We start from the raw sequence: 21620 nt of genomic DNA, 5'->3' as shown, positions 1-21620 counted from the left end.
AGGAGAGTGTTGCTGCAGTCATTCTGTAGCAATTCTGGACGTGTGGGCTGTCACGTTGTCCTGCTGGAATTGCCCAGGTCCACCGGAATGCACAGTGGAAATGAATGGATGCACGTGATCAGAGAGGATGCTTACGTAAGTATCACCTGTCAGAGTCATATCTAGACGTATCAGGGGTCCCATATCAATTCAACTGCACACGCCCCAAACCATTACAGAGCCTCCACCAGCTTGAACAGTCCCCTGCTGACATGCAGGAATGGGCAGTCCATGGATTCGTGAGATTGTCTCCATACCCGTACACATCCATCAGCTAGATAGAATATGAAACGAGACTCTTCCGACCACGTAACATGTTGTAAGTCATCAACAGTCCACTGTCGGAGTCGACAGGCCCAGGCGAGGTATAAATCTTTCGTCGTGAAGTCATCAAGGGTACACGAGTAGATCTTCGGCTCTCAACGCCCATATTGATGATGTTTCGCTGAATGGTTCGCACATTGACGCCTGTTGATGGCCCAGCATTGAAATCTGCAGCACTTCGCGGAAGGGGGGATCTTTCTCCGAACGCAGCGACGTCAGAGATTTGGAGTTTTACCGGATTCCTGATACGCACTATACACTCGTGAAATTTCCATAAGGGAAAAACCCCACTCCATCGCTACCTCGGAGATCCTGTGTCCCATCGCTCGTGCGCCGACTATAGAACCATGTTTAAATTTACTTAAATCTTGATAACTTGCCATTGTAGAGGCAGTAACCGATCCAACAACTGCACCAGACACTACTGCAGACACTACATGACAGAATGGCGATGTACTTCCAACATCCGGTAAAACTCCAAATCTCTGACTCCCTGCGTTCGGAGAAAGATCTTGCAACAACGGAACCAGCGACGACTGAAGAGAATCGTTCAACGTGACAGACAACTAGTTGTCTGTAGGCGTTGCCTACCGCAGAGAAGTATTCTGCCTTTTTATACAGGGTGGTCCATTGATCGTGACCGGGCCTAAAACCTCACGAAATAAGCGTCAAACGAAAAAACTACAAAGGACGAAACTTGTCTAGCTTGAAGAGGGAAACTAGATGGCGCTATGGTTGGTCTGCTAGATGGCGCTGCCATAGGTCAAACGGATATCAACTGCGTTTTTTTAAATAGGAACCCTCATTTTTTTATTACATATTCGTGTAGTACGTAAAGAAATATGAATGTTTAAGTTGGACCACTTTTTCCGCTTTGTGACAGATGCTACTGTAATAGTCACAAATATATGGCTCACAATTTTAGACGAACAGTTGATAACAGGTACGTTTTTTAAATTAATATACACAACGTAGGTACGTTTCAACATTTTATTTCGGTTGTTCCAATGTGATACATGTACCTTTGTGAAATTATCACTTCTGAGAACGCATGCTGTTACAGCTTGGTTACCTGTAAATACCACAGTAATGCAATAGATGCTGAAAATGATGTCCGTCAACCTCAATGCATTTGCCAATACGTGTAACGACATTCCTCTCAACAGCGAGTAGTTCGCCTTCCGTAATGTTCGCACATGCATTGACAGTCAGTGGATCACGATTGCAATTATGCTTCAACTTTCCCAACAGAAAGAAATCCGGGGACGTCAGATCCGGTGAACTTGCGGGCCACGGCATGGTGCTTGGACAACCAATCCACCTGTCATGAAATATGCTATTCAATAGCGCTTCAACCGCACGCGAGCTATCTGCCGGACATCTATCATGTTGGAAGTACATCGCCACTGTGTCATGCAGTTAAACATCCCATAGTAACATCGGTAGAACATTACGTAGGAAATCAGCATACACCGCATCATTTAGACTGTCATCGATAAAATGGGAGCCAATTATCCTTCCTCCCATAATGCCGCAATATACATTAAGCCGCTAAGGTCGCTGATGTTCCACTTGTCATAGCCATCGTGGATTTTCCGTTGCCCAATAGCGCATATTATGCCGGTTTACGTTACCGCTGTTGGTATATGACGCTTCGTCGCTAAATAGAACGCGTGCAAAAAATCTGGCATTGTACCGTAATTTCTCTTGTGCCCAGTGGCAGAACTGTATACGACGTTCAAAGTCGTCGCCATGCAATTCCTGGTGCATAGAAATATGGTAGGGGTGCAATCGATGTTGATTTAACATTCCCAACACCGACGTTTTTGAGATACCCGATTCTCGCGCAATTTGTCTGCTACTGATGTGCGGATTAGCCGTGACAACAGCTAAAACACCTACTTTGGCATCATCATTTGTTGCAGGTCGCGGTTGACGTATCACATGTGGCTGAACGCTTCCTGTTTCCTTAAATAACATAACTATCCGGCGAACGGTCCGGACACTTGGATGTCGTAGTCCAGGATACCGAGCAGCATACATAGCACACGCCCGTTGCGCATTTTGATCACAATAGCCATACATCAACACGATATCGACCTTTCCCGCAATTGGTAAATGGTCCATTTTAACACGGGTATTGTATCGCGAAGCAAATACTGTCCACACTGGCGAAATGTTAAGTGATACCACGTAGTTATACGTTTGTGACTATTACAGCGCTATCTATCACAAAGCGAAAAAAGTGGTCCAACTAAAACATTCGTATTTCTTTACGCACTACACGAATATGTAATAAAAATGGGGGCTCTTATTTAAAAGAACGCAGTTGACATCCGTTTGACCTATGGCAGCGCCATCTAGCGGGCTAAACATAGCGCCATCTGATTTCCCCCTACAAGCTAGACGAGTTTCGTTCTTTGTAGTTTTTTCGTTTGAAGCTTATTTTGTGAGATATTTGGCCCGGTCACTATCAATGGACCACCTACATATTTATGTATTTGAATACGCTTGCATATACTAGTTTCTTTGGCGCTTCAGTGTATATTGATACCTCATAATTAGGAAATCTTATTTCTTTGATCTGCGTATAACGAATTAAGAATAACAGTAGACAACAGATGGTGAGAATGATGACCGAAACAGTAGTGTCCAGGGAACTTGGCTTGAAGAAGGTGATAGGTAGAAAGGAATGCAACGAAAGAAGAATGCTGCTTAATGTACGGTCAACAACAACCTCGGTTTCGTGGAAGGACGACAAGGAATCACAAGAATCATGCCTGAGAGAAGTCACGGAAAATCTAAATCCAAATGCCTGGATGGGGATTCCATATTCTCTCATTACGGGAAGGGGGACTCGTACCTAGCAAACAGAAAGTGGCAGAATAGGGCTGACTGAGTGCTGTATATTTAAAAAAAATTGGCAACAGATGGTTAAAATACAGCAATGGAAAAAAATCGTAACACAAACAAAGAGTTGTGGTATGCAAGCGAAAATTGGTAGAAGTGTTTCTACATCAGACAGATGTCTATTCAACTTGCGCTCCAGATGCATAAGAGTAGCGTCGTAGCTCCACTGTGAAGTTGCAAATCAGATTTGCTTTAAGTACACCCTGTGACGGTGGTGGGCGTCAGTTAACTTTGAGATTCGATGTGGTGAGCTGATGGTAGTCCAGAATGCCTGTAAGGCGACAAATATGTAATTATCAACACCTCAGTTTGATCGAGCTCGTGTAACAGGGCTACGAAAAGCTGGATATTCCTTCTGTGAAGTAGCAGAAAGACCTGACATGAATGTGGCCAGTGTACAGTCGTGGACAAAACGAGCGAGACCCCTCGCCTTTTCGTTGTGGTGATCCTCACAGCTGTAGTGTCTGCTACACAGCATAACAGGCAAGGCGACTAAGTGCTACCAACATACTACGCACAGGCGTGAAATTTAAAAACTTTCCGAACTTTATCAGACTGTTTTCAATCATGTGTAACACTATATTAATGCTCATTAGTGTGCTAAACACAACACGTAAATATAAGATATAAATGAAAGAAGAAACGCTAATTACTATGAACTGTACTAATAAAAATTAATTTCTGCTTATCGAGATAACATAACTGTTTCAGTAAGACGAAGTACTCCATATGGTTACGAATTAGCAAAATATTATGTGCATTCGTCCGCGAAACGGTCTGTGTCAACGTTCAGACCGGTCATACTGCATTACCGTTGCTGGCCTACCGTTAAAGTGTGCAAATTTAGCAATGCGGAAAGATTCATAAAGAAATTCAGTTAAAAATCATTCAGTGCCTCACTTAAGTCAATTCAGTTATTGACAGAAGCGGAAAAAGTAGGCAATAACAAGTATGAAATTCTGCAAGTGTTTCATATTATCATCCACAGGGCACCGGTTCAGAATACAGATGGCAATAAAACGTATTGGGGGCGCGAGAATTTCTTAAAATTGTTTTACTGATAGTCTACCTGCCACCATTGAGATTGAAACCCAACAATCGAGACCTCCCTTGCAGTAGCAAACACCTTTCACTACGCTAGCAGACAACTCAGGCAAACAGCCCTCTATTATTACCCCAGACATGAATAAGCCAGCCAATTTCTCAAATAATATGGCAAAATGATATGCAGTTTCTGTTGCGTAGAGCTTTGTGGAATCAAAAACATGAATTTTCTACCTTATTGTCACCGCTCATGTGATTATCATTCGGGATGTTTTATCGAAATAACGAAATACTGTTATTAGCGAGTAAATTTAGTAGGATAATTCTGCACCACCCCAGGAAATAAACGGCTACATAGCTGCCAAACTTATTTTATAATGTTTCGAATTCCGCATTAGACGCGCCACAGCCAGAAAACGTTCATTAGCCGAAGTGTTTCTTAAGATAGCTAGCAATAGGAATGCTCGCACTTCTAAAACGCGGTGGCATTAATACTGGGATCTGAATTACCACGTTTATAGGCAAATGGATTTTATTTGCATTCATGTAAACGTGATTTGGATCGAAAGCTTAGGTACAATTAATACGCTGATGTATCGACTGCAACTAGAACATTTCGAATAATGAATAGGGGGAATTATTTATGTGGTTCTCATCTTCAGTAACGGTCGTAGCTATTTTTGTTGTTAGGATTTCGTCACCTAAACTGGTAAAAATGGAACCCTACTAGTCTCACTTTCTTGACCGTCTATCTGTCTACCCCAACTTTAAACACTGTTTACCTCGAGTACGGGTTGACATAATAAACGGAAATGTGTCGTACTTCCTACGGTGTACGGTCCCGTAGCACTTCCAAGAGGGAAAGACCATCGTGTTCAGCGTATGGCTCTGGCGCAGCGTACTGCAACAGAAAACGGAGCAGGAGTTGACACCATACAGACAACGAGCTGTTACAAATCAATTTCTTGAAGGACAGGTCCCAGCCAGACAACCTGACCCCGAACCACCACAGTGGTGTCAAGCGACAGCTCATTGCAGGACAGGGTGGAGGTCTGTTGTGTTTTCTGATGAAATTTGGTTCTGCCGCGGTGCCAATAATGGTGAGGAGGCGGCCAGCTCAGGGCCTGCGACCAACCTGTAGCTGTGGTCTGAGGGGCACTCTGGTGGCTATCCCACGCACCCCGAGTGCAAAATGGTACGCCAGTGATTCGATCTTTTGCGCTGCCATTCATGAACAGCGTTCCGTGGGGTGTTTTCCAAGATTATAAAGCTCATATATCGCCATGTGTCGACATGTTGTCTTGCCTGCTCCTTCTCCACATCTGACTCCGAATGAGCACATATGGGACATCATCGGACGACGACTTCAGCTGTAAGCGTACTGTCATATCGCTGGCTTGGTTGCGGAGTATCTTTGCGAGCACCCGCGTCTGCAGAGTCGAGTGCGGGACACCGAACTGTTGTCTTGTGTTGTGTTGTGGATAGCTCTGCATTGTTAGTATTCAAGTCGAAGTGTTGCTACAAGTGCTATTACTGTAAAGTGATGAAATATAGTAAAGTGATGAAATATAGTAAAGTGATGAAGTATAGTAAAGTGATGGAGTATAGTAAAGTGATGGAGTATAGTAAAGTGATGGAGTATAGTAAAGTGATGGAGTATAGTAAAGTGATGGAGTATAGTAAAGTGATGAAGTATAGTAAAGTGATGAAGTATAGTAAAGTGATGAAGTATAGTAAAGTGATGAAGTATAGTAAAGTGATGAAGTATAGTAAAGTGATGAAGTATAGTAAAGTGATGAAGTATAGTAAAGTGATGAAGTATAGTAAAGTGATGAAGTATAGTAAAGTGATGAAGTATAGTAAAGTGATGAAGTATAGTAAAGTGATGAAGTATAGTAAAGTGATGAAGTATAGTAAAGTGATGAAGTATAGTAAAGTGATGAAGTATAGTAAAGTGATGAAGTATAGTAAAGTGATGAAGTATAGTAAAGTGATGAAGTATAGTAAAGTGATGAAGTATAGTAAAGTGATGAAGTATAGTAAAGTGATGAAGTATAGTAAGGTGATGAAGTATAGTAAGGTGATGATATGGAAATGGTTCAGAGGAACGAGCGTCAAGAAGTAATTAAAAATTGAGCCAGTCAATAACGCATTTATGTATCCTCTCGTTGCGTGCAGCACAGCATCGATCATCCGCGCCGTTGTTCGGTCTCCCGGAATGAAATAATGTGAATGAGTAAAAATTAGTTACCATGAAAGAGTGCAGTCAAGTGCCAGTGTCCTGAAGCGAGCGTGAGGACGTGCGTTCGGTCATCGCGTTCCGCATTTATCAACAATCAGCCGCGCTGCGACAGTTACGCGCACGCTCGTACAAGCGAGAACTAAGGAACTGAAAAATTAACTTTACGAACAGTGTTAAATGATTACTAGTGTCAAGGAGGACAATTACCAGATATCTGGATGTGTGACGAGCGTAAGAACTTTCGTTCGAGCATTCGGCTTCCGCATCATCAAGAATCACCCGCCTCGTGTCGGTTACGCGTACGCTCGTCTAGAGTGATATTGTGGACAGATAATCATCAAGATTGTTAATTTGGATAAACATTTACGACTTAGAATGCGAACAGTGCAACTTGTGATTCCTTAGCCTCTCAGAATATAGATGTTCATACCAGACGTAGGACAGTGTTGTGCTTGACGTTGAGTGGCTCCCCTAAACCCGCTTGCATATTTAGATAGATAATTTCAGGCAAGCCAGCAGCAGTGTGGAGCAGAACAGTACGACCGCCGCGGGATTATGAAGTACGTGGTGTGGACAGGGCGCACGGTCAAGCAATGGTCCAAGAACGATAACCAGTATAAGGTACCACCCCACCCATTTGTACTCCCGGGCGTGTTACACAGCGTTATCCAAAAACAGCATTACTGTCAATACAAACCAAGTGCAACAGAGCATGTAACTACTCCTACAACCTGACATTGTTAATCACGGAAATATGTTACCCAAAAAAATATATTACCAAAATTTCGTTACTCTGCGTTAATTAGTTTTGGGTGTCGTGCCTTTTTTTCGTCGCTGTATTTATACTGGCTGGTATTGCTGGCTTAAAACTTGCAGTTCAACCTTCAAACGATCCTGAGCGTACCATAAATTCCACTAAAGTGTAATGAACATTACGATATTAAATCCAGTTTGAACAACAGTAAATTTTTGTATATACAGATTCACACTAATGCCTTTATGATGACCAATTGCATCATAAAATAATACACTAATTGGTAACGCATCACGACAGAAAATAAAGTCATGCAAAACATCAAATGAGGGAACGGCTTAATTGCAGATGTTAGAACAAATCAGCAAAAACGTGAGCGATGTTACACTAACGGCTATTTAAGTCCTTACTGTAACTGCTGCATTCGTTGTTACAACAGAAATGGTTCATTAGACCGACTCGAAAAGCGTGTACTGCCTTGGGAGGAAGCCACCAACGTTGTACTGTCGCATTATCAGCACATCGAAGTCGGCAGCGTCGCGCCATTATGGCCGGTGGTGCACATCGGCCATCTAGATGCTCTCCAGTAGAAATCTCGCGCGTGCCTGACTGCCATGGGCAAGGCGCAGACAACAACTGCCCCGCCGAGCAGCACGGACGCGAATTCAAGCGACAAATTAAACCACGCCTTGCGCATCACTGCACAGTAACGTAGCTTCGTCCATTTTGTCAAAGGGTAAATCTATCTCGTGTCCCATTTGTTTCAATGTGACATCTAAAGATAAAATCCATGCGACAGTTATTTCTCTGTTTGAGTTCATACCTCGATAACAGTATACAACATTGAAGGGTTTCGGACTGGTACGCGTCAATTTACTAACGACTCGTTCCTATCTGCGAGAGACTCGCGGCAGTTTTCAAGTTTACATCTGGTGACTCCCGAAGATGGAGACGAAAGTTTATGAAATAGTTGTACATATCGAATGTGTAGGTCTTAAAAGACTGCTAATATGCTTTTGGAACATGGGAGCGTTTTGTGTAGATAGGAAAATGCTTTCCGCCCAGCACGGTTATAGCGATTATACCAACAACAATGCCTTTTCTTATGTTGCTAAAAGTGAAGCAATAACGATTTCGAGGAAAGTGTTATTTATGTAGGTTTTAATAATGGTCGTGTAATCTGTTTCTTACAAACAAATAAACAAGAATAGCATTCCAAAGTAGAAGTCTATACTTTAAGCAGTTTATCAACAATAGAAACCAATTACTCAAGCTTGATGAAGTTCAGGCGGTGTCTAACCCATAGGAAATACTAAAATAATGTATTGCCTGTAGGTGTATAATACCATGTATCACTTTTATTTTGTAATAGGAATATCTCGTACTAATGGATTTGTTTTTTTGCTTTGAGATTCTAGCAGTGGGCGACACCAATTTGTATAACCAGTGCTGACGTACATTGTAACTCAGGAAGTCTCGTGGAAATTGTGTACACAAAATATGCGAATTTGTGACATCAGGTGTTTGAAGATCAAGCTAAAATATGAAACTGCGCTCACTGGACTGCTGAAGATCAATTCAATGCGAAGATTACGCCTGAGTAGGGTTGTGATGTAGGAGTGCTGTTGTATGTACTGACGAAAGATAAGAGTGTGAACGGTGAGCCATGGAGCGCGTTTTATCGATCACACATGTGGCGAATAAGTGATCTTTGTTTTTTCTTGATAGGTAACATCTTTGGTGGTTCCAGCAGGGGGCAGAAGGAAGATGCATGGTTAAAGAGGAGAGCTTGAGTGGGTAGAGCTCTCTGGCGATAGTCGTCAGTAACAAAAGGTAGTGCTTTGGTTTGCGAGGAATATGAGCGTCATGTTCTCAGCCATGTTTCCAGGCTTGGCTTAGCGAGGAGAGGATAGTTCAGGGCGCAGTGCAGTTGTTTGTCAGCAGTAAGCAACAGGGCTCAGTCTCCCGTCAAAAGGCGTGAATTATTCAGGAGGGTTCGGTAGCCAGGGACAGATTTACTACCAAGGGGCGTGCCTTGGGAAAGCTATTAAGAGAACAGCACGGCAAATGGGCCGTATATTCAACTTGCACTCATTCCCATTGTGGTTACCACTGTGGTATTTAACTAGCTTACTTCCACCGGACTGTGTCTCTCTTGCAGCGATGAGCATCTGTCTGTGGTAAATCCTTTCAAAAAGTTATTCCCTCAATTCTGGGGAAACTACGAGTAAATCATCCATGGGACTGGCCAGAAGCATGGGGGGGGGGGGGGGGGGGCACGGTCTGCGTTACATAAACACTCCCGCCAGTTTATCGTCGGCGGTTCGCCGTGAAGAGTGGATGATGGCTGCTCTAGGCGTCCGCAGTGTTAGGAAATAAGTATGTATGTGCTCTGCTAGATTCCAGGACTATGACTGGCATTAACATTATAGTCAATTAACCAAGTTTCCGGGTCTAAATGTGATCAGTTAGGTGTGTCAAGCAGCTGATGGGCGACCCCCCTCCCATGTCGTTGCACATGTTCGATTTAAACTCAGGGTTTCTGATTGCTACTTGTGCACTTCGATGTTTAAAAATTCGGCCGTGATGCTCTTTATGGGCTGTAATTAATTTACAAGTGTCCCAGTGCTTGGATGACTATGCAGGAGGTCTTATTATTTTAAATTCAGGTCAGAGGAGATGCGCCCAACCACTGGGGCAAAGGCAGAGAGTGGGCAGCTGGAAAGTTAGCCATTTAGCGGATGGCCAAGCTGCACAATTAACAAGAGTCATGGACGAATTTCCGGATCTGTTAACTGAGAGGTTGGGAATAACTTGCAATATCTAGCAGATCCAGCTCACGGATCGGCACTTGTTGTGCCAGACTCCCTACCGGTTGTCACCTCCTGAAATGCGACAACTACGCACAATCATCAAACAAGTACTTGCTGATGATGCCATTCGTCCGTCTTTCTCACGTTATGCTGTGCCTCTACTTCCGGTTCCTAAGCTTCATGTGGATGGGTTTATACCTTTTGTTGAGAACCGGGCATTAATCAGAAGGCTGTGCTCCCAGAATTACACAACTGCTGTATGTGGATTGTGGGGGCCAAGGCCTTTATAGTGTTGGATGTAAACCATCCTACAATCAGAACCCTTTAGCAGAGGAGTCTAATCCTGTAACGGCATTCTGTACAAACTACAACCTATTTGAATTTAATAAGGTCCCCTGGCCACAGGTGTGGCAGTCGCTTCTACTGGACCTTGGAGGCTTTATGTTCAAGTTTGTTTGTAATTACTTGGACTATGTAATCATGTACAGAGCCTGTTTCTTGGAGCATCTCGACCACGGCTGTCAGGTCCTCAGAGACACAAGGAAAACAGATCCGACCGTTAAATCCTTGGCCTGGGAGAGATGTCCATTTTGCGACACATCATGTCTCGAAAAGGGGTCTCCATCGTCCACGCCCAGGGATTCCATTCAATTAGTTTCTGGTCCCGAAGGACAAGAAGGCCACAGCCCGTTTTATGGCCATGGTGAATTTCTTTGCTATTAACGATTTAAGTAGGAAGGCGGAAAATCTGTATGGGGTGAAACACAACAAGCTGCCTTTGAGCTATTAAAACTGGCAGGAAGCAAGGCTCTAGTATGTGGGACCCCTGCTTTTAACTGTACATTGATCATTTAAACCTACACTTCCAGTTTCGAGCTGGTGAATGTCCAATCATAAAGCAGTATGGAGAGAGACCTTTTGCGTATGCCACAAGGGTTTGTCACCAGCTGAAACCAAATACTCATTGTTTAAATTGGAAGCACTGGCCGTGAAGTTCGCATTAGAGAATTACAAGATTTATTGGGAACATCGTCAGTTGCGCCTGGAAACTGACAACCAGGCCCACAGTTGGGTTTTGGCTCAGCTACCCAAGATCGCAGCAACGATCTCCACGTTTCCCCGTTCGGTGTTTGTCATAATAAAGGGAGGTTCGGGGATGGGGAGGGGGGGGGGGGGCAGAACCAAGTTGCTGATGCAGGTGTTCAGGGGTTCAAGTGGTGGATGTGTGTGACGAACCCGAGGCTAAGGTTCAGCTTGTATGCAATATCGGAGTCCTGACACAGCTTCTGTCCTGTTTGCAGATCTTAGAGCAGAACAACAAGAAGATGCTGAACTGCAGTCAATTTATGGTAAGTCGAAAGCTGGAATAATTGTTCCAGGATATTTCCTGTAAAAGTGTTCACTATGTTTCCAGTTCACGAGGGGATGAGATATTCAAGTTATGTGTAGTCTAGAGCCTAATCCCTCGTGTGCTTAGATATTTCCATCGATCCTTGTGTGGAAGTCACCGGGCGTTCCATAAAACTCTGCTAAACGTCTGGGAGAAGTTGACCTGGAGAGGTGTGGGTCTTGATGTTCTGAGCCTGGTCACTGAGCGCTAGCAATGCAAGGTGGCCAAATCCGTCTAGGAGTGCTCTTCTGCAGTCAATCTGAGGGTTTTAGCCAATGGACAATCTCTACCTTGACTGCTTGGGGCTCTTGCCCCGTACCGAAAGGAGACACTGTTTTACTTTGGTAGCGATTGACGCCTTCACTAGGTTTGTCTGGTTGATCCCCAGCAGTACCACCACTTCCGCTATTAGCATTCAACATCTTGAGACAATTTTTGCGGTTCTGGACCCCCAAAAACTTTAGCCAGTGATAACGCACCGGCCTTCGCTTTTAAAGAGTTCAAACAGGATAGATGTATAACTGCGACACCTTACTATCCGCTGCCATCTCGCTAAAAGAATGAGCTGCAGTCAACCCACATTGTTTACCACTCAGGATCCCAGACGCAATGGGACTTACTACTGAACACTTTAGTCTTGAATAGTGCCCATCATGAAGCCCATAAGAACACATCTGCGAAGTTGATGTTCTCCTTTTCTTGAAAATCTTCATTGGCCAATTTATTGTTGCTGAATGATCCGCTGCTAGGGCAGGTGGATCTAGAAGAGATCAAGAGAAACAGTCAGAAATAACATTGGACTAGTACATCGTTGGAAGAGTGTCTCGGCGGCCGGAGTGGATGAACGGTTCTAGGTGCTACAGTCTGGAACTGCGCGACCGCTACGGTCGCAGGTTCGAATCCTGCCTCGGGCATCGATGTGTGTGATGTCCTTAGGTTAGTTAGGTTTAAGTAGTTCTAAGTCTAGGGGACTGATGACCTCAGTGCTCAGAGTCATTTGAACCATTTTTTTGAAGAGAGTCTCATATAACAAAGGGCGGCGGGTCGCTTCAGTCCAAGTATGGGCTGAAGTTCTCCTGAAAAATTTTTGGGCCAAAGCCAAGCCAGTCAAAGAATCTCTTTTAAACTGTTTCTCAAGTTTATCAGACCTTATAAGGTAATTGAGAGGTTATCACTGGTGAACTTTCTCCTGAGGGAAGTTAAAAGGAGGAGAGGAACTAGGGCATATGTGAGCCAGGTAAATAGGGGTGTGGGGGGGGGGGGGGACGCATGAACAGCAAACACAAGTCGCCATGGAAAGGAAATTTTAGTTATCCACAGCCAGTTCCGCTTTAAGGAGCTGAGGTTGAATTGTAACGCCTTTTCTTCACCTTTGGCGTTGGTCATGGGTCACCTTTGGCATTGGTCTACTTCACACACCTTTTCTGTGGCGTGATTGGCTGTATGAAGCCGTAAATGAGTGGAATGCGTCAGTCATAGGGTCTATCGGTTTGCGGCGAAGTAGGAGGATGAGTTACGGAGACGACTGGAAGAGGGCAACAAGCCCAATTTGTCGAGCGATGAGACGATTGCGGTATGGGCCGGCATCCACTGCTGGAGCAGGGCGCTGTCGCTGTTGTCTCGACGGGACGCAGAAGGGCGGCACCGTTGCTTTGTGGGACTGTGTGGCGCGAGGCCTCTACGCGTAACAGAACTGGGAAGGGCAGTGTCCACAGTGGAAGCCCTTGCTGTTCGTGAGCGTTTACGGCACCGGGCGGGATTCCAGTCTTCTCGCTGCGCTGCCACCGGCACTCTTTCTTGCTGGTGAGCTGTTTGCTAATAGAAGTATTGTGTCCCGAACTATTAAGACGTTGTTGCCTATTTCTTGTTAGGAACAGTACCGCGCTGTGAGTGCACTGTCTTACTGTTCTGGTTCGGCCATGTCCGAATTATGTCCCTCCTTTAGTGGTGCGTTTACTTCAAACGGTTCGTTGTGCCTGTTTATGAGGCCTGGGTTAATGGTTGTGCTTTCGACGTTGTTCCGAAATCGTTGTGGAAGGTACACACTTATTAACGTGTCTTTGTGTGAAGCTAGTAAGAGTTTTAACTACCAGAATTTCTGCCACTATTCCTAAACAGCTTATAATTCCGAATGCCATTTTAATCACAGTAAGATTTCAAAGATGTCTACTTCACCTTGCAGCAAACTGGCGTTGCTTAGGCTGGTCTGTTTCTTCTTAATTACTTAGTGCCTCTAATTAGGTAGTGATCCGCTTCCTATTTCGGTTGTAGTTGTGTAAGAGTGTAGGAGTAGTGGTTTAATTAATTTTCACTTTCCTAGGTGACAGTTAACTAAATATTGTTGGCTCGGCAAGTACTGTCACACTTGGCAGTGATTTTTTTTACGTGTTTTAAAGCGGGAACAATTTTGTCTCCGTCGCGTCGAGCGTTGAGTCAGGCGTTGTCGCCGTCCATTGCAAACAGGCGTGCCATGTTCTCTTAGGCATGTAATAGTGGAATGCCACCATAATAATTGATGTATTTTACTTTACCAACAAAGTCATACTAATTTAAGTTGAAAGAGTAAAGAGATTCGATATATTAACCTGTTACCTATAAGATTTTCTCCTCAATAATGCTGATTAAATGTATTTTTGGAATAGTGTGTTGGTTAAAGTTCCCATTTTAAGATGGACTGGTTGAATCTTTGATGCTCATTTTGCTTATGATTCATGAATTTATTATTCCAAATTATGTTTTAAATACCATTCTACTTAGGATAACCCACTGCCCCTGCCCCCCCCCTCCTCCCTCCCACCCTCAGTTTGCTTTACAAACGGTCTAGTAATGATTGCTGACTTATTCGAAACTAAGGTATCTGTATATATGCCGGTAGATACTGAACTCAAATTTTTTTTTTTTTATTGACTAAGCGCCGGCTATTGTAGTCTAGATGTCGATGTTTTTACCAAAGTGCAGTACTGTATGTTTTGGTACATAAGGAATTTTATTATAACGCATCCTCAATTGGGTTCTGACATTCCATTGCAGCAACCCTGTCCCCCGCTATCAGTATCAAACCATGGCACTGCAATCTGAGCTGTATTTAGAATATTGTGTAGTATCAAGTAATGTATGTTCTGCTGCCTTTCCATTTACCAAAGGTTGCTGTGTAATTCCGACCCGTCACGGGCGAATGCTGTTATCATTAAGTTGAGTAACTGTTAATCAGTATTTCTTTGTTGCTGGGCACAACTACGGAAATTCGTTTACTGCAAAAGAGCTCAGTCAGCACTGGCAAGACTCAATTGCCTCTACTTAGCCTTCCAGTGACCTATTACTCGTAGCAATAGATTTTCATCGCCCTTTACATATGGAAATAGCTGTTAAGTTTCCTAGTATATCTGGCCTCCTGCTTGTGACGTGGGCATGTTCACATGAACTATAGCTGCTGGCAATCGTTTGATTTCAATTGTGATGGGACTACTATTACTAAACTCCTCCAGCAACTCCATTTTTGCCCTACCTACATAATCATAAAGTATCATATTCAAGCCACAAAATTTTCAGAATATGTTAGTATTACCTTATATTAGTCCGATTACATATCTTTGTAGTGTTTCAGTGAAGAAACTTGGACCCTTACTTATTTCGCAATGTTTCCACAAGATGAGGTTCAACAGCTGTAGAGGTTTTTTTTATGTATATAAAATGCATCTTAACCATCAGCTGTTTATTGTCCCATTACTCATCTACTAGATTCAGTATTTATTCAACATCAAAGATATACGGTACAACAGATTAGTTAAAAGCTTCTCACATACCTTCAATATGGTTCAGCTTCAAAGGAATATGGGATTCTTTTAACTAATGTATTGTACCCTACATCCTGAATGATGGTTAATAACCGTTACTGATAGATGACTAATGGCACAATAAACAGCTGATGGTTGAAATGCCTCTTATAAAATTTGCATTTTGATTTCCACATTTTATACGTGCCCAATCACATTAAGACTTCCTACATTCAGCACTCCGACTTGTAGCATGTAGCCCTTTAGTTGCTCTTTCAGTATTTTTCAGTCACTTAAGCTGTTACAGACTTCTTCAGGAGATCTGAAAGTGGTCATTTTATGGAGTTTTTTGCCAGAAAAAGCTGTTACTATATTGCTTGCAATTAGAGATCTCATCCCCTGTGGGTACACGTAATAAGTTTTCAATTCAGTCTCTTCAAGTGCGTTTTGCAGTCTCATCCGTTAATCACTCCTGGTTCCTCCATGTTTGGAAGCAGTTTTCCTCATGATGGGAAAGAGTGCATACAGCACTGTCAGATACTCCGTCCTCTTTTGATAGGGATGCTGACAGACTGAGGATCACTCCGTGTACCGAAAGTATGGTTTTCCTGAATATGCAAGCAGTGGTCGCATACGATCTACCCTAGATCATGGCGCGCTGTGTATCCTTGTGGCTGATGGAGGCCACACCTGTTACGAAGGCAATATGCAGGACACTCACCTCATGTTGTCAGTTTTGAGGTGAAATTTGGAACATGGTGTTGAGTCGGGTTGGAGCTGCAGTCAGATTCGGACAGCCAAGACTCCCCCGACCGTTGCCGATACATGTGACTTGAGTGTACAACCTGCGTTGGTCGTTCGGTCGGTCGTCTCATGGGACGACGGCTATTTTTTCGCCGACCGCTTGTGGAAACTACCTATGTGTCGAATTGATTCGGCCCTGTTGTGCTTTTACGATTGTTCGAGTTCTTGTGGAAGTGTGTTTACGTGGAACTGTGTGTAGCTTCTGAAATTTCCACTGAGCAAATGAATGCTGTCTGCGTACTGGACTAGGCTGCGACTGAAGGAATTAAGTCATTCGTTGGTTCTTCAGCCGTTCCTAGGTCGTGTTGCCACTCGATTATTTGGTGTTACGCTTGGCCGCCTGTCCCACCAAAACTGTTATTAGAGTTTCCTCCTCAGGCTGACCCCTGGAGCACTTCTGAGCACCCATGTTTGTACCTTGTGATTGTCATTTTATTTGGTCGCAGGTACTGTGCCAGGCCAGGCCTTCAGCTGTGTTTCATTTAAAATAATTGTTGATCTGTATTTAGGTCTTCAGCCGCGTTTGTTTCAGAATTTGTGGCTTTAATATGCAAATCCTTGTCTGTAAGGTTTCTCTTTAATTATCTTGAACTCTTGAAACGGCCTTGAGCCGTGTTCCGTAAATGTTCATCTGAAGGTTGTCTTTCATTAGTCTTGAGTAATTGTTTGGGCCTTCAGCCGACAAGATACTTCAAGTTTTCGTAAGATGTTTTTCTGTTGTATTGTGTAGCTTATCTTCAAAACCTCTCTTTTATTAAGCAAAGAAAAAATTTTATTGTGCTTTCAGTCAAATAATTAACTTGAATTTTCCTTAATATGGCTTATAGCCGAAATTGGTAAATGCTTGCCTTTTAAAGGATATGTTGTAATTTTACTTAAGTAAGGCCTTCAGCCGCTACTCTAAATCCTGGAGTTTTAAAAGGAATATCATTTAAACTTATTCTGTAGCAGTAACTTCTACAGAATAAGTTTAAATGATATTGCTTTTAAAACACCAGGATTTGGGCCCCAGCAGCGAATTGATTTTTGTTGTTTTATAGAGAAAACTGTGCATTGGTTTGAGGAATGAAGTTGTGCGTGTTCTGGTATAACAGATATTGACCATGGCCCCTTTCCAGAACCTGATCCGCTCTATTCTGCGAAACCAGGTTTCAGTAGCACGAATGAGATCAGAGATGAACCTAACAACAAACGCTAAAATTTATGACGGGAAAGTACATCAAGTGAAAGGAAACTGTTACAATGAAAGCAAGATAACGAATTATCGATGAAGCAAAGCAGGCAGCATCTGAGAGGTGAAATACACGCATAAATAAAATACACTGAAACATCAAACGAATTTGCAATTTCGAGTAACAACTATTATCAGCTGTGGAAAGGAATGACGACAGTGAAAATTTGTGCCGGACACGGACTCGAACCCGGATTTCCCGCGTATCGTAAGTGGTCTCCTTCCCATTTGGCTATCCATTCACGTCTCAAGGGCCAGGTACAAACTCCCATATATCATCAACCACGCGCCTGCGACGTATGGAGGTTACGGTCTGGCCGTGAGCTGTGCATGGATAACCAAATAATAAGCTGATGGTTGTCCTTATTCACAATTTCGAATTCATTTGATGCGTTTCGTAATGGCTATGGTCGTCACAGTGCCTCTTCGTTTGGACACGCATGAATGCCTGAAGGAACTTTGCTTTGCAGTCAGAATGACGCAGGTACTGCGATACCGTAAAATACGCTGAGATGACAAAAGCAATGGGGTAGCAATATGGACGTATACTGATGGCGGTAGTACTGCACATAAAAGGTATAGAAGAGCAGCGCTTCGGCGTAGGTGTTATTTGTACTCAGGTGACTCATGTGAAGAGGTTTCCGACGTTATTATGGTCGCAAGACGGGAAGTAACAGACTTTGAGTGTCGACTGGCAGATGCTGCTAGACGCATAGGATATTTCATTTCTGAAATCGTTAGGGAATTCAATATTTCGAAATCCAAGGTGTCGAGAGTGTGCCGAGAACACCAGATTTCAGGCATTATCTCTCACCACTGACAAGGCTGTGGCCGACGGCCTTCACGGAACGACAGAGAGCAGAGACGTTTGCACAGAGTAGTCAGTGCTAGCAGACCAGCAACACTGCGTGAAATACCCGCGGAAATTAATGTGGGGCCTTTCCTGAAGACATCCGATCGGACAATGCGGCGAAATTTGGCAGTGAAAGGCTGTGACAGCAGAAGATCGACTCTAGTGCTTTTGCTAACAGCACATCGTCTTCAGCACCTTTCCTGGTCCCATGGCCGTATCGCTTGGACCCTAGACGTTTGGAAGACTGTTGACTGGTCAGAAGAGTCCAGATTCCAGTTGTAAGATGTGATGGTAGGGTGAGTGTGGCGCAGACCCCAAGAAGCAGTTGACTCATGTAGTGAACAAGACACTGTGCAGCTGGTGATGCCTCCATAATTGTGTAGGCTGTTCACGAACAATTGTGGCGACTGATTTGGAGAACATTCCGAAGAGTTCGATCGAATGATTTGGCCACCCAGATCGCCCGACATGAATTCCTTGGAACATTTATGTGACATAATTGAGCAGTCAGTTCGTGCACAAAATCCTGCACCAGCAACGCTTTCGCAATTATGGAGGGCTGTGGAGGCAGGAAAGCTAAATATTTTTGCAAGGGACTTCCCAACGACTTTTTGAGGCCATGTCACGTCGAGTTACTCAACTACGCCGACCAAAAGGAGGTCCCACATGACGTGTCTTGTTACCTCAGTATTAAGAATTATCACCGATAGAAGTCTATGGAAGTACAGGGTGGCACACAATGAGTCACCTTGTTTGTTTCATCAGTAACACATTTGTTGTTGACAAGATTTGTAATTTATTGATGTAACGAATACAGCTTGGGAATACATCAAAGTGAGTCACATGTTCAATATGACTGACGTTTTGCTTTACAACTTCAAGTCGCAAACGTGCGTTTATGACGACTCTCTGACACAAATCTTCTGGAATGGCGCTGTTTAACTCCACAATGATGGCTCTAAGTTGCACTGCATTTTCGGGTTTTCTGTGGTACACCTTCTCTTTCGGGAACCCTCTAACGAATGATCTGTTTGACACTACTTTCGTGTAGGAAATCAAGCACTACGTTGGCAGTATAGAGGCGTGCTGCATCCTGCATGAACTACTGTGTCTGCAACGGAAGACATGGGACCATGAGTTTCGCAGCATAAGTAAATAGCTTTCGCCGGTCTCTGTAGCATCGAAGAAGAACGGACCGATGATTCCAAGACTGGATGACACACGCACACTTTCTCCCTTTAGGTGTATTTTGTGTGAATTATTCGCGGACGTTCATGTGCCCAAAATCAAACGTTCTGTTTGTTCACAACACCGTTCACGTAAAAATAAGCTTCGTCAGAAAACTATGTAGTGTGTAGCACTGGCAGTCTTGCTCGAGTGCCCACCTTGCAAACTGCACTCTCCGCTCCTTATCTCTCGCAGTAAGCTTATGCGCCACAGTCATCTTGTATGGATGCAAGCGGAGGTCGGATTGAATAATTCTTTGTACAGATCGGCGTGAAATTCTCAACTCGGCATCTGGTCTTCTTGTTGATTTACTCGGACCACGAGTCCAAGCAAAACGAAGTGCTTCAATGTTTTCCGGCAAACGTACGGTACGTGCATGTGGCTGTTGACACTCCGAAACACATATACCTGCCTTCTAATTTTTGATGTAATCTGCGTATTGTCTGTGGACTGGGAGCCCACAGTGTGCGGTTATAGGCGCTTCAGTTTGGAACCGCGTGACCGCTACAGTCGTAGGTTCGAATCCTGCCTCGGGCATGGATGTGTGTGATGTCCTTAGGTTAGTTAGGTTTAAGTAGTTCTAAGTTCTAGGGGACTGATGACCTCAGATGTTGAGTCCCATAGTGCTCAGAGCCACTTGAACCCACAGTGTGCTGAGATGTGGACGAAACCTTGTCTGTCAATGTAACACTGTTCGTCGCCGCGAACAGTAACACAATTTTCGTCTTTTGTGCTGCGGTCCACCATCGCGGAAAACTGAAATGGCGGACTCACATCGGAAGCAATGAACTCGCAACGACATCTGGCGTAATTTACATGCACTGCATGAAGTTTAAGACACGATTTGAAAGCTATTGACCCAATAGTATTCAATCTTGTGACTTATCGTGTGCCACCCTGTAGAAGTCGGAACCTCGCAAACGTTGCATTGATGAGCACCAGTGGCCAGTTCTGCTAGATTTCCTCCCTGTAACTCGCCGCACTTGTGGAGGGTCTGTTGGAGGTGCCCCTACAACGAGGACCGGAACGCTTATCCCGACGGGCAGACAGCCTTGACGGCGACTGTGTTCCCGTCTGTCGGGACGCCGCTGCTGTACTGGATCAATAGGCGTGGCCGCGCATCTCACGGCTTAATTATTCCATCACGGGAAGAGTGTGCCCGCCAGGGAAGCCGTGAACCCTCATTAGCGATAATTAACGTGGCAGACAAGGACTCGGCCGCCCGCTCTCCGCATCGCGACGTCCGCTGGGACACACACCAGCGTCTCGCCTGCCCCTGTCTGGGGCCCAGCTGCTTCTCCTATTCGTGCGCCGGTCTGCACCTTGCCGTATCCGCAGGAATTATTAGTGTCAGGTCATGGGGAACATACCTACGAATTTATGTGAGTATTCCACACTGAATCATAAAATAATTAATTAACGGGACCGTAAAACGTGTCAAAAGCAGAGACGGAAAGACAGTTTAACGGAGCAAGGTCCACTTCGATTCTATCCTCGCACTGTGTTAGTTACTGTGCAATTTAGAGTTACTTCCGATGAACCCTTAGAGACGTGTCAATCTCCAGAGTCACATTGCTATGGTCCATCATTAGCCCGAGGACTGGTTTGACGCAGCTCTCCACGCCAGTGTACCGTGTTCAAGACCCTTTATCTCTGCATAACTACTGCAACCTACAAGCATTTGAACCAGCTTACTTAAAAAATTGCGAAGCCTCAGCCGTAGATCAAATGAATTTCGAGCTCCTCAAATATGGTGGAGTAATGCATAAATCCAGGTACTTGCATCTATCTAACGTCTCCGGGTAACAAAAATCGTACTCTAATAATGGAGAAAAGTTACAGTACAAGTCACAAATCTTGCAATCTAGGAGCAAAAACGACACACCAGGAATGAATTATCCAAATGGGACGGAAATCAGCAGATGTAATTTACATGTACAAAGACGCTAATGATTGCAATTTCTGAATAACTTGATTTATCGAAGAGAAAGTGCTTCACAAATTGAGCAAGATAGTAAAGGTTGGTCGACTGCTAGTCCTATGTGATGACTCTCGATCTTCCACCATAACTGAATCCATCAACATAAGGTAGCAAATATGAGGTAGCCAAGGAAGTGGAAACGTGGGTTCTATTATGCCAAAACTGCGTGGGAGCTACCACAGGAAAACACAGTTAATTAGCAGGAGTACAAAATAAGAAAGTATTTATTGCTTAA

This window comes from Schistocerca serialis, chromosome 5 (genome assembly GCF_023864345.2).
Source record: "Schistocerca serialis cubense isolate TAMUIC-IGC-003099 chromosome 5, iqSchSeri2.2, whole genome shotgun sequence".
In the NCBI taxonomy this organism is placed as follows: domain Eukaryota; kingdom Metazoa; phylum Arthropoda; class Insecta; order Orthoptera; family Acrididae; genus Schistocerca; species Schistocerca serialis.
Note: the sequence above shows the minus strand (reverse complement) of the source record.